The 12354-nt window shown below is 40.5% G+C and overlaps 1 non-coding gene across 1 annotated transcript; it reads left to right on the forward strand.

The window, feature by feature from the left end:
• The first annotated feature begins 5486 nt into the window (after positions 1-5486).
• Positions 5487-5595, forward strand: LOC136478602 (small nucleolar RNA R71). The gene has a single exon (XR_010764325.1). It is a non-coding gene; the product is annotated as a small nucleolar RNA R71 (small nucleolar RNA).
• The last annotated feature ends 6759 nt before the right edge of the window (positions 5596-12354 follow it).

Genomic DNA, 12354 nt, shown 5'->3' on the forward strand with positions numbered 1-12354 from the left:
AAACGCTAATTTGATAGAGGAAATTTGAAATTACCATTGAAAATTTAATCTTTTTGGCTTGATCCCTTGGGAATAGCTTCTAAATTGGTTAGCCAAGGTGTCTGAAAAATTTCACAATTTTTTGGCGGTCACTTGAATTGATTTCAAATTTTTCTTGGAAAGGATTTCGCTAAAAACTGCAAAAACCAGCTCGAGCCGGTTTCAAAACTAGCCTAGGCCGGTTTTTGAAGTTGCTCCGATTGAGCTGATTTTTGGTTACTTATGATGTTATAACCCTGTCAACCAAATTTCAAGTATTTTGAAAATAGTTTCCTTTTGACCTTTTCTCTTCGGTGAAATCTGAAAATCAGCTCGAGCTGGTTTGGAAACCAGCCCAAAACGAATTTCTAACTCTCTCCAATTGAGCTGATTTTTGGTGGAGAAGTCTCTCACAGTGTTATAAACCCCTCCACAAATTTTGTTGTTGTTTGGAGGTCATTTGACTAAGGTTTGGACTTTTCCTTAAAAGCACTCCTTATCTTTTTAGCCTCGTTTATATGATCCGTAGGACTGCTGCGATCACGTGATCTCGGCTAGCGTTACTTGAGGGGGTTTTGGATCAATTTTGACACATAGTCAACATATTGCTCATGTGTTCGATGAGAGAAAATTGAGGCTCTCATTCATCCTTCTCTGGTGTCAGTCTCCTAGTATAGGCTGTGTCATGCTACTCCTGTATTAGAGAGGCCGTGTCAGTCTCCTACATAGTCAATATGCTCTCCTACATAGTAGTACTAGAGAGAGGCCGTGTCAGTCTCCTATTAGAGGATGAATTTGAAGGAAGTGCAATAGTCTGAATAGAATCTGGGTCATATGTCTGCAAATTAAACGTGTGGCGAGGAGCAGTGGCGGATACACAACATGATTGAAGGGGGACTGGTCTCTTCTTCTTTCTCTCTCTTCATTTTTCTTTTTTCCCCCACCTCTTCTTCTTCCTCGTCCTCCCCATATTTCCATTGATGGAGAGGCCCCCCCCCCCCCCACACCACACACACACACTAGATCCGCCCCTGGCGAGGAGCACACGTGCGGTGGAGTTTTCCTAAGAGATACTGGTCTTTTGGCACGACAAGTTACACAGTCAAGCCATGCATCCTAAAACGTACTCATGCAGTGAAACAAACAAACGATTAACTCACCTAACCCGAGGTAGGTAAGGGGTGGTTGAACGTATTATGGCCACACAAAGTTCCTCCTTGTGGGGAGACACGCATGATAGAGAAAGGACGTTTCTTTGCTCGGCCATGCATGCGTGGTAGAGTATGTAGAAGTAGAACATACGTGCAGACTACTAATTTAATGGCTTCGATCAGAGGTCATCAAAATGCATGCATGCTCCACAGTTACAACAGGAAAATTCATCAATCCAGAACAAGATCGTCAAAAACCCATAATGAACTGACGTATATATATTCCATAGCTTGTCCATGCACAATATTTATTCGACACGCAAAGTTTATGTTCCCACAAAAATGTCCTGGAAATTAAAAGGCGAAATGTATATATGGCCATCAAATATGTGCCGTACAAGGTTATTAGTGTGTGTGTGTGTGTGGGTGTGTGTTCCCTTGATAGCATTCATATATATGCAAGGCTGACAAATTCCATAGGTAAATAGATACTCGAATCATGATGATGAATTGATACGTACATCTACAACCACTTGGGATAGGCATATATACTACTACGCGCTAGAGTATCCTCATCATATTTTCCTCGACGACGAAAAGCGAATCAGAAACACATCCACACCATTGAGGATGTGCTAGGATGCGTGTGGCTATCGTGCCGTCTTGAACCTCACGCCGTCTCCGACCTTGCGACACTCGCCCCCGCGTATACCGCTGGCCTGCCCCGTCCTTGCGGTCTTCTGAATGCGCGCCCGACCCCGTTGCCCCACGCTGCGCTGACCTGGTGAAGTTGGTCATGTTCGTAGGGTATTAAAGCCGGTTAAAGCTGTTTTGTCATGAGAGAAAAATACTATAGATTAGCTGATAAACCGACTGATAAGTTCAAACGAACAGACCCGTCCTCATGGCATCTCCATGCCTCCCCACTCCTTCCTTGGCCCAACCGTCGTCTTTCTCCGCTCGCCGCTGGCAGTGGGCCCACCGCCTTGCTGCTCTGTTTATCTTCGCCCGTCTCCTCCACCTGGCCAGCCTGCTCCCTCAAACCCACTTCTATAGCTGCAGATCACTGCACCCGAACCCGTCGCTGGCATATGGAGAGCGGCGTCTAATCAATATCAATTTGAGGGGCCTGCAGTATAGGTGTGTGAAAGTACGTATAATCGAGCGTGCACGAATCTATGAGTATCTCTCTCTCTATATATCCTTATTACTCTTATATATAGATATATATGTGGTGGATACTATGGTCGTAGCGGCACACAATCGACAAATCTCTTCTTTCTACTATACACGTATTCCTCATTTCATATAATATTCGATGTGCGGCGTGTGGCGTTTACATGTACATGCATATATGAATGAATGAGATGGAGCGTCATTTTCTGCTGTAGCTATTGAACTCAGATTGGAGCCAATCCCATCTGCAATTGAAAGCGCCTCGGCCTGGCTCTACTGCCGATCGATGTGAGACTACTCATCAGTAGTCTTGTAGTCTCTAGGAATAATAGCACAGTTGAGCTCAAATTCCTGGTTAGGATAGGTCCACGATGGAGATGAGAGTGGAGAATCCCCCATCAGGGTTTACTTGATCCACGCACACACAAATTAAAGTAGTGTTGCTTCTTTGCAAGCAACAATTGGCAGCCATTCCTTTCTCTTCTTGTATAGGGTCCATACATAGTTGTACAAGAGAGAGATGAGATTATTCCTAATATTGCTTGTGCATACTATTCCAATATAGGAAACTCTCTCTCTCTCTCTCTCTCTCTCTCTCTCTCTCTCTCTCTCTCTCTCTCTCTCTCTCTCTCTTACCATAATTCAGATTGTTCACGTAAATAAATAGAAAAAAAACTTGAACGGATGTCCAGCCACATTCAACTAATCTCTAGTTTTTACTACCTCTGTTCCATAAAGAGTGTTACTCTATGAACATATTACTCCCTTGGTCATAAAATACAAGGTATCGAAGGTTTAAGTTAAATTTGTCCCAAGTAAGTAACTATAAGGTATTATGAATTACTAGACCACATTCTTGTGTGCCTGTCTTTTAAACCCCATCTATGCATGTCTTTTAAACACCATCTTGTGCAAAGTCACTCCTATAATTATTGGTATCCAAAATCAATGACAAACATACATGCCTTTTTAAACTACGCATTACTAGGAAATTAAGCAGGCTGACAACCAAACTAACTAATTAGTGAGAGACATGTTAGTCTTTTGCCAGATTCTTTGTTTAGTTCTAACTTCTAAAATCTGTTGGATACCTTGTATTTCAGGACCGAGGGAGTAGATAAAAGGTGAAATGAAATTGGGTGTCCATATTTATTAGTCGCAGTTGAGATTTGCGAGGGCCATGTCACCTGGGTAATCGGCCGAATTAATTGACATATGCATGCACAAGCTGGTCTTGGCGTCATACGGTTGAAAAGAGCCTGTTGACATTTCTTAACGTCGCTACTAAGAACAAGGTTGTGAATTTAATCTCTAGCAACGACGCCTGAAATACTGGTTGGTAATTACTTGTGACTTAAAAGAATAAAGATACGAAAGAAAACGATCTACAAGCACACAAATAATATACCATTGTAGCACTTCACCCGGGAGTATTCCAGGTATCGTTATTTTTATTTTTACCACAGGGAAGGTCTGGCATGAACATGTATTGCTAACTTATACTATTGATGGAGAAGTAAACCATAACCAATTTCTACTCACAACAGGGGTAAGCCATAGGATAGAATATGTATATGTATATGATAAGTATTGATCAATGATAAATCACTCAGAGTACTCATTTCTATGGCATTAGCATGGCTAAGAAGAATATTAGAGGGATAATTCCTAAGTCATTCTTAATTACAAGTCAAAGCATACAATGATTAGGGCAATTACACCTAGTAATTATGGCTAAAATCAACTTTATATCTACACATAAGGGACATTACTAAGGAAGATTAAGAACAGAGCTTGTCTTCCTTCGTAACCGGACCCTACTTACACCTATATTCGGGGAGTGGACTACAAAGGACTCAACGGGAGTGTCACATCCGCAATCTTCCACATGACCCGAAATATAGGGTGTATCCGCAGGTAAACAACGTATAAGCACCATGCTTACACAATGTCGACCACTCACCCCGTGTACTTTAGAGTGAGCGCTATACGAACTTATGCATAAATATAACGATAATCTAGCTATACTAAGTATATAATCAAAGTAGACAATGAACATGACAACTAAGAACATGAATGAGATGAACACCAATGTTGTCATAACAATTGTAGCAAGCATATAAAAGTAATGGAGATACAAAAGAGAGGGGATACAAAGATTATATCGAACCACGCTGTCTTCAAGAGCTTCCTTGGGTAGCAGAGTGACTGATCTGCAAGCTGCAAACGCATATTTGTGTACAACAAAGGATCTCCTAAAATCTTCTCATAAATTACCTTAGGCATGATGTTGACACTCGCTCCGAGATCACAGACAGCTTCCTGGAAAATATGAGGTCCAATGGCGATGGGGATGGCAGGTCTCCCCAGGTCGCCTTTCTTGTCGGGTAGGGAATAATCTATCTATCTTTCCGTCGATGGCTCCGTGTAGTAGTAAGCTGCATTGTGAATATCGACAAGATTTGTGGTTTCTAGATCTTCTGGCTGCCCAGGAATCTTACCTTTGTCGGATGGAGGAACAGCAGCCGCCAGCTGAGCTATTTGTGATTCTATCATTTTATTAAAGCTATGCTGGTTCTTAATGGCAGAAGCAAAGCTATCCATTCTATTGATTAGCCAGCACTTAATTCTCTCAAGGGTGGTTGATTGAAATTATTATAATTGTTACCTTGAGGGTTACCTTGGTAATTGCCTTGGTAGTTCAGCCTCTGTTGCTGGTTCCATCCGTGATTCTATTAAGGATGAAAGTAGTTGTTATTGACGAAGTTCACATCCTCATGGGTTTCAGGACAGTTGTTCCCTGAATACCCAATATTGCCACACACTTCACATGTCATGCGGGAATCATGAATGTGCATGACTTCTTACTTCTCATTGGCTCGATCTTCAAGCTTCTTCATCAGTAGGTCCATCTTGGCAGACAACATGTCTACCTCCTTGAGTTGATGCATACACCCACCTCTCTTGCGGGTCTGAAGACGTTCTTCATTCCAACCTTGGTTGGAGGCCATCTTCTCTACAAGAGTTGTTACAGCTAGGATTGTGAGTGATAGGAAAGCACCTCCAGCAGCAGCATCCATAGTCTCACGAGCACTATTAGTCAACCCATGGTAGAAAGTCTGCATGAGTAGCCACTTCTCAATCCCATTATGAGGACATTCTACAATGTAGTCATGAAAACGTTCCCATGCCTCAGGGACAGATTCATCATGTTCTTGTTGAAAGCTTGAAATTCTCCCATGTAGAGCATTGGTCTTTCCGTGGGAAAGAACTTGGCTAGGAAGACAGTAGAGCAGTTATCACATGTAGTGTTTCTATCTTTGATGGCGTAGAACCATTGCTTCGCCTTCCCTAGGAGTGAGAATGGGAAGAGGCGAAGTAGTCTGGCGTCTTGGGTCACTCCTTTGATGGTGAAAGTGTTATAAATCTTCAGGAAGTGTTGGAGATGTGCACTCGCATCTTCATGTGCCTTCCCATAAAACTAGCTTGCTTGCACCATGCTGATGAGAGTTGGCTGAGCTCGAATCCATTGTCTCCAACATTGACTGTTGGTACAGTATGAATGTTGGCTGTAGTTGGAGCAGAGAACTCATGGAGAGTCTTATTGGCCATGGCTTCAAATTATGGTGTTAAGCTTCGCCTTGTCTGGTTGTCTTCCGATTCTAAAGCCGAGACCTTCTTGAGTTTGGCTCTAGTTCTCCTGATTAATGCTTCTGGATCTTCAACGTAGTTTGTCGAAAGGTCAAAACTGATCATACATTACCCTACATAAGATACACAAGTAAACAAAACAAGGATAAGCCTGTTTGAGCAGAGGTCAATGGTTATCTCGATCACATCAATAAGTATAAGTTTATCAATACTTCCTTTGCCTAGCTATATTCCCCCGTAATGGCGCCAGCAATGCTTGTTGACATTTCTTAACATCGCTACTATGAACAAGGTTGTGAATTTAATCTCTAGCAATGACGCCAGAAATGCTAGTTGGTAATTACTTGTGACTTGAAAGAATAAACATATGAAAGAAAACGATCTGCAAGCACACAGATAATATACCATTGTAGCACTTCACCCAGGAGTATTCCAGGTATTGTTATTTTTATTTTTACCACAGGGAAGGTCTGGCATGAATATGTATTGATAACTTATACTATTGATGGAGAAGTAAACCATAACCAATTTCTACTCACAACAGGGGTAAGTTATAGGATAAAATATGTATATGATAAGTATTGATCAATGATAAATCACTCAGAGTACTCCTTTCTATGGCATTAGCATAGCTAAGAAGAATATTAGAGGGATAATCCTTAGTCATTCTTAATTACAAGTCAAAGCATACAATGATTAGTGCAATTACACCTAGTAATCATGGCTAAAATCAACTTCATATCTACACATAAGGGACATTACTAAGGAAGATTAAGAACAGAGCTTGTCTTCCTTCGTAACCGGACCCTACTTGCACCTATATTCAGGGAGTGGACTACAAAGGACTCAACGGGAGTGTCACATCCGCGATCTTGCACATGACCCAGAATATAGGGTGTATCCATTGGTAAACAACGTATAAGCACCACGCTTACACAATGTTGACCACTCACCCCGTGTACTTTAGAGTGAGCGCTATATGAACTTATGCATAAATATAACGATAATCTAGCTATACTAAGTATATAATCAAAGTAGACAATGAACATGATAACTAAGAACATGAATGAGATGAACACCAATGTTGTCATAACAATTGTAGCAAGCATATAAAAGTAATGGAGATACAAAAGAGAGGGGGTGCAAAGATTATACCGAACCACGCTCTTGACAAGATCGAGAATCCAAGCGAGACCTGCTTGCCTCCCTCTAGACCTAGCCTAACTAGCTATGCCCTAGAATATGATGGGGTTCTAAGGATGATTAGGGTTTCTGTCTTCTCAAATGACTTATGCCTCAGGGGGGTGGCAGGGGCTGGTATATATAGGCCAGAGCGTCCATCGTGAGCCCTTGGATTAAACCGACTTAAAGGACAACGTAGATGCAACCTAGGAGGCGATGGAGAACCAACATTGTGACAGAGACCGACATGTGGGCCCTAGGGGACCGAGCGGCCTACAGGTGGGGCCGTGGCAGCGTCTCGCTGTCCGCTTTGATGTGGAGTCCTCTCGAGTATTCTGGAGTCTTCTGGTGTCCGTTTCGCGGTGGATAAGCACGATTAATTTCGACATGTAGGTCCACCTTGATAGTTTTCTGGATAAACCCTACAGAAAATACTGATTCACCAAAACTCATAGAATTTATTAGTTTAAACCCCTAGACCTTTGTTGGTGATCGTATTTATGCCCTTATGCATGTTAAATTGATGGTTTATAATGGTTGTTAACTACCGTCAACAGAGCCTGTGGGGTTCAATGAGATGGGCTCCATTTGGATGGTTCACATGCTAGAGTGACACTTTTTGTGGGACATTTTCTCAATGCTACTGTCACTTTTATGGGATGAAGATTGTATAAAATTAAATTATAATAATAATATAAACCATATGACCATGAAACTTAGATTAATTTCATACATTTGTAATAAAGCAGGATGGATTAGGGTTATCAACAAAAAATATAAAGTTGAAATACATTTATGAGTCAAATGTCACTCTACATTTAGGATTATGTCATACTTTCATTGGAGTTTAGTAGTTTATGACTCTTGGTGGATTTCGTTATGCTTCTCGTGGTCTAATGCCCCTTTTTCTTCATAGCTACCTGCTACGAATCATTGAATACCTTATTTTATCATTTTATCATCTTCTTTGTTGTAGTAGCAAAGATTGTGATACCAGTGACACACAACCACTAACCATAGCCTTTGTCTTTAGGGCCTATTTATTTTAGCTTTTTGTTGGCTTCTACCAGCTAGAAGCCAGAAGTTGAAACAAACATCCTAGCTATTGAGCTTCCTTTTGGAAAAACTAGAAAACTAGCTTCTAAGGAAATACACTAAAAATCGCAACCCACACTGAGAGAAGTTTTTCTAGATTTTGGTGTGTTAAGAAGCTAAAAATATATTAGAAAAGCCAACAGAAAAAAGTAAAAAACCAGAAGCCAAAAGCCAGACACCCAACTTTTGAGCCAAAAGGCCAAAAACTACAGCTCAAACAAACATGCCCTTGGTCCATTGATTGTTCGGTGCTTTCATCTTCCACTGGCCGAACCATCTGGTGCAAGCATTTGCACAGTTCCTTCACACAATGTCGTTGGTAGAACTCTAATTTGTTTGTCTGATGCGCATGCCTTTTCCTCGATGTTGGATTGTCCCTTGAGTGCACTTTCTTCTGTTCTCGCCTCGAACTTCTTCATATGAACTCAAACTGAGACAAAACTTGTTGCATTGGTTTCCATGCACCATAAACCAAGCTCTCGGGACCATATGTTCATCAAGATTATACCACCATGCACACTTGAACATTTGGTTGATCCTTTGCACACATGACTCCCCTTTTTATCGATCCTAACTCTTAAAAGGGTCTTGAATCCTTGAGTCTTCGCTTGTAAGACCTGAGTCCTCCACGATCCACTGAATCTTGAGTTTGTGATCATTTCACTTGACTCCTTGATTGATCTCCTTCTTCATCATTGAGATCTTTGACCGTCTTATCATCAACCAATGGGGATGTCACCATTCTTCATGCATTGTGGTCTTGATCCTCCAATCCATACACTAGCAACACATGCTAAAGCTTTCCTCAAACTTGCTTCTTCATCAATGCTTGAGGATACTCCTTTATCTTCACACATTGTGACCTAACATTAGACCTGTTTCTCCAAAATACACACATTAGTCACAAAAGCAAGGTTGTCATTAACACCAAAACCACTTACCTAAGGGGTCTGGAAGTTTGCACTCCTCTGTGGGGCACCGCCTCCACTATGGCAGATTCGGAGGGAGGGAAGGGGGGGGGAGAGAGAGAGAGAGAGAGAGAGAGAGAGAGAGAGAGAGAGAGAGAGAGAGAGAGAGAGGACTCAAAGGAGGAAGGCTGGATGTACTCACTGGAACAATATCTGTCACTACCATGCTTGACAATGATAGGCATCAGACTCCATAGATCTGGGCACGAGATGTAGTTCCGTGCCACTCGGTTCCTCATGCCAGGCTGCTACCTCCTCACGCCGCCATGGACCACCTTGCCTCCACCGACATGCACCACTTTTCCACAAGCCTAAGGATGAGTGGATTTGGTAAGGGGAGGAGTGTCGCCCTAGGATCCGACTGCAAAGTCCATGAGAGATCAATGATCGAGTGTGCACAAAGAGGGATTCGAGTGGACCGGGTTGGGAGGGAGAGAGATCAAGTAGGCCCAGTTAGGGGAGTTAGGGGGAGCGCGAGCGGTGGCTAGTTGAATCAGAGAAAACCCTAGGGCTGATTTTAGGCCGATATATATGTGTGGAAAATAGGCTAATATTGGGGTTGGACATGTTTTCATAGGCGGACAAGTTAAGAGATGTGCCTCTGAAAATTGTTCAATTTTTAGAGTCTGGCCTCTTGAGTTGTTTGCCTCTGAAAACTAATTAAAAAGGTGTGCTTGGATTAACAAAGGCGAGAGTTTCTTATGTCCACCTCTGAAAATAAATGAGTTCCTAAAATCTTTTTTATAGCAGCGTAGTTACTCCTCAAACAGACTATTTAGTTTTTAGTGTGCCTCCTACATGGTCAGAATATAGATTAATTAAAGTCGCATTATATATTGTTATCTGCAACCACGTATTCTGAGTAAAGAATACACGTTCACTACACTGCAATTCTAATTCCAAGTAGTGACAGCTTCTCAAAATGAGGATTTTCACTAGCTACAGCATATTAACAGAAATGAATTCCAGCATGGGATGACCAAGTTACCTACAAGGAGTAGAGTTAGCATATTCAACTTGAGTTGACTCGATTATCATGGGATACAATATACGAATGCATGTTGTAAGGATACAATTTACAAGAACTATATGGCAGTGCAAATATGGCAGTTCAAATGTCTCTTGTCTCTACTGAGTGTATTTGAAGGAGTTCTGTACAACGATCCACATGTGATGAAGCTATTTGCAAGCAAAAAAAAAATGACTATTCCATTGTTAAATGCATAAATTATTTTCTGTAGCGCAGTGAAGAGTAGAAAGTTTTTAATTAAGTAACTGTGAACTGCTCAAAAGGATTATGTACACTTACTAGTTTGGAAATGTATCTACTATTCTTAATGCTGCATCAACAGATAATCCATCCTTTGTACCCATTCCATGAACAATACTAATTATATCTTCACGGATGGGCTGCCTGTTAAAAACAGAATGGCTGTAACTAGGTGTAGCAAGCAAGAAAAACAAAAGTTTAGAGATTGATTCAAGAATAGAACAAAAAAAATGACTCGCAAAATCAGGCATCTTTCTTCAGATTATCATATTTTGTACTGTTTAAAATGCCAATGCCAAGAAGACAAGCAAACACTTAATTATACACATAGGGCTAAATGGAAATTAAGTCCCTGAATATTGAAGACTAAATTAATACCAATGTTTGTAATTCAGGAACACTTTTAGCATGTCAAAATTTAGCAATCACCAGATAGAATATTTAAGCTATTCACAATTTGTATTGCACAAATTGAGAGCCTTGAAAGCCTTGATGAATTGATCTGACAAGCTGGCGAATCTATATCTAATATTAAAGAGGCAAATTTTTTCTCTACCCATTTTTTTGGCCCTTCCTTAACTAACTTTGTGAATGTGTAAACCGTCCCAGACACATCTACACCCCTACTATTTTATTACTTGAATATATGGGGTTAAGGTAACTTGAATAGGAATCCAAATCAAATAGTATCATACGAGGCTTCTTGCCTAGAATAGCCTGATCGAATTGGAATCCTACTCGAAATAGAAATAGAAAAGGAAATAAAAGTATAAAGTAATAAGCAAATATAAATTAGACAATGCTATTTTTTTTATGATCACAGGAATTGATCTTCGTCATTGCGTGCATCAGCTCATGGTTCAGCTTTTGCAGCCAGTTCCACGCCTATTAATTAAGAGCAACAGCCAATTCTTCATCTTCTGTTGTCCGTCTAATTGAACCCCGATGATTTTCTTCTTTGTATTTTTTCTGAGGCTGTATGGACGATTTTTCTGAGTGTTAACTTATGTCGTCCTTTTTTCATCTGGGCAGAATCCTGAACGGACACACGTCCGATTTACTCTCTCACCAGGCCATTTTTTCGATCAAACTCATGTTCATTTTACTCTGCCGTTGTTGTTTTCCATTAAGGCCGATTTTTTATTTTGTTTCTTATGGTCATACATGTCAATTTTCAGTTTTGTTTTTCATGATTTTTTGAACCATTTTTATCCCGTTCCAACAAAAATAATAAGTGTCAAAAACAAAGACCTTGACTCTTTCCTAAGAAGCAAAGATTCCTATCACTAAGTTAGTGATGTATTTTAACTGATTAGGAATAAAACTTCTCATAGTGAAACTTGGTTCAGTCGATGGTCCAACTTATCAAACATCGAGTTAAGGTCTTACGATATTTGTTGTCCAATCCAGCCTAAATAAATTTATCTTTATGCAGAGCAATATCCAAAATAGTCACCACACATAAAGAAAGATCAATTCTTGATACGTCGATAAATAGCTAACTTGATACGAGTTAGAACAACTGATACGTAGTCTTATTACTATAGGTATTGACTCCTGTTGCAACGCACGGGCACATTTGCTAGTTAAACTTAAAAGCTAATTAGCCCCGTCTATTCTCGCATCAAATTGGTTCTGTTTTTCAAGCGAATGACAAGCTGCATGGACATACTCATGCAAATACTAAAAAGCTAAACTTGTTTGGTATGATAAGCTACTAAACTACAAGGACATATCACATATCAGTAATTCCATTACTTCCTTACTGACCTGAAGTCTAGATAGAACTGGAACTATATGGAATATAAAATCGATAACAATAAAATGCTACATGGGGGAAATA

This window comes from Miscanthus floridulus, chromosome 8 (assembly GCF_019320115.1).
Source record: "Miscanthus floridulus cultivar M001 chromosome 8, ASM1932011v1, whole genome shotgun sequence".
Taxonomy (NCBI): Eukaryota; Viridiplantae; Streptophyta; class Magnoliopsida; order Poales; family Poaceae; genus Miscanthus; species Miscanthus floridulus.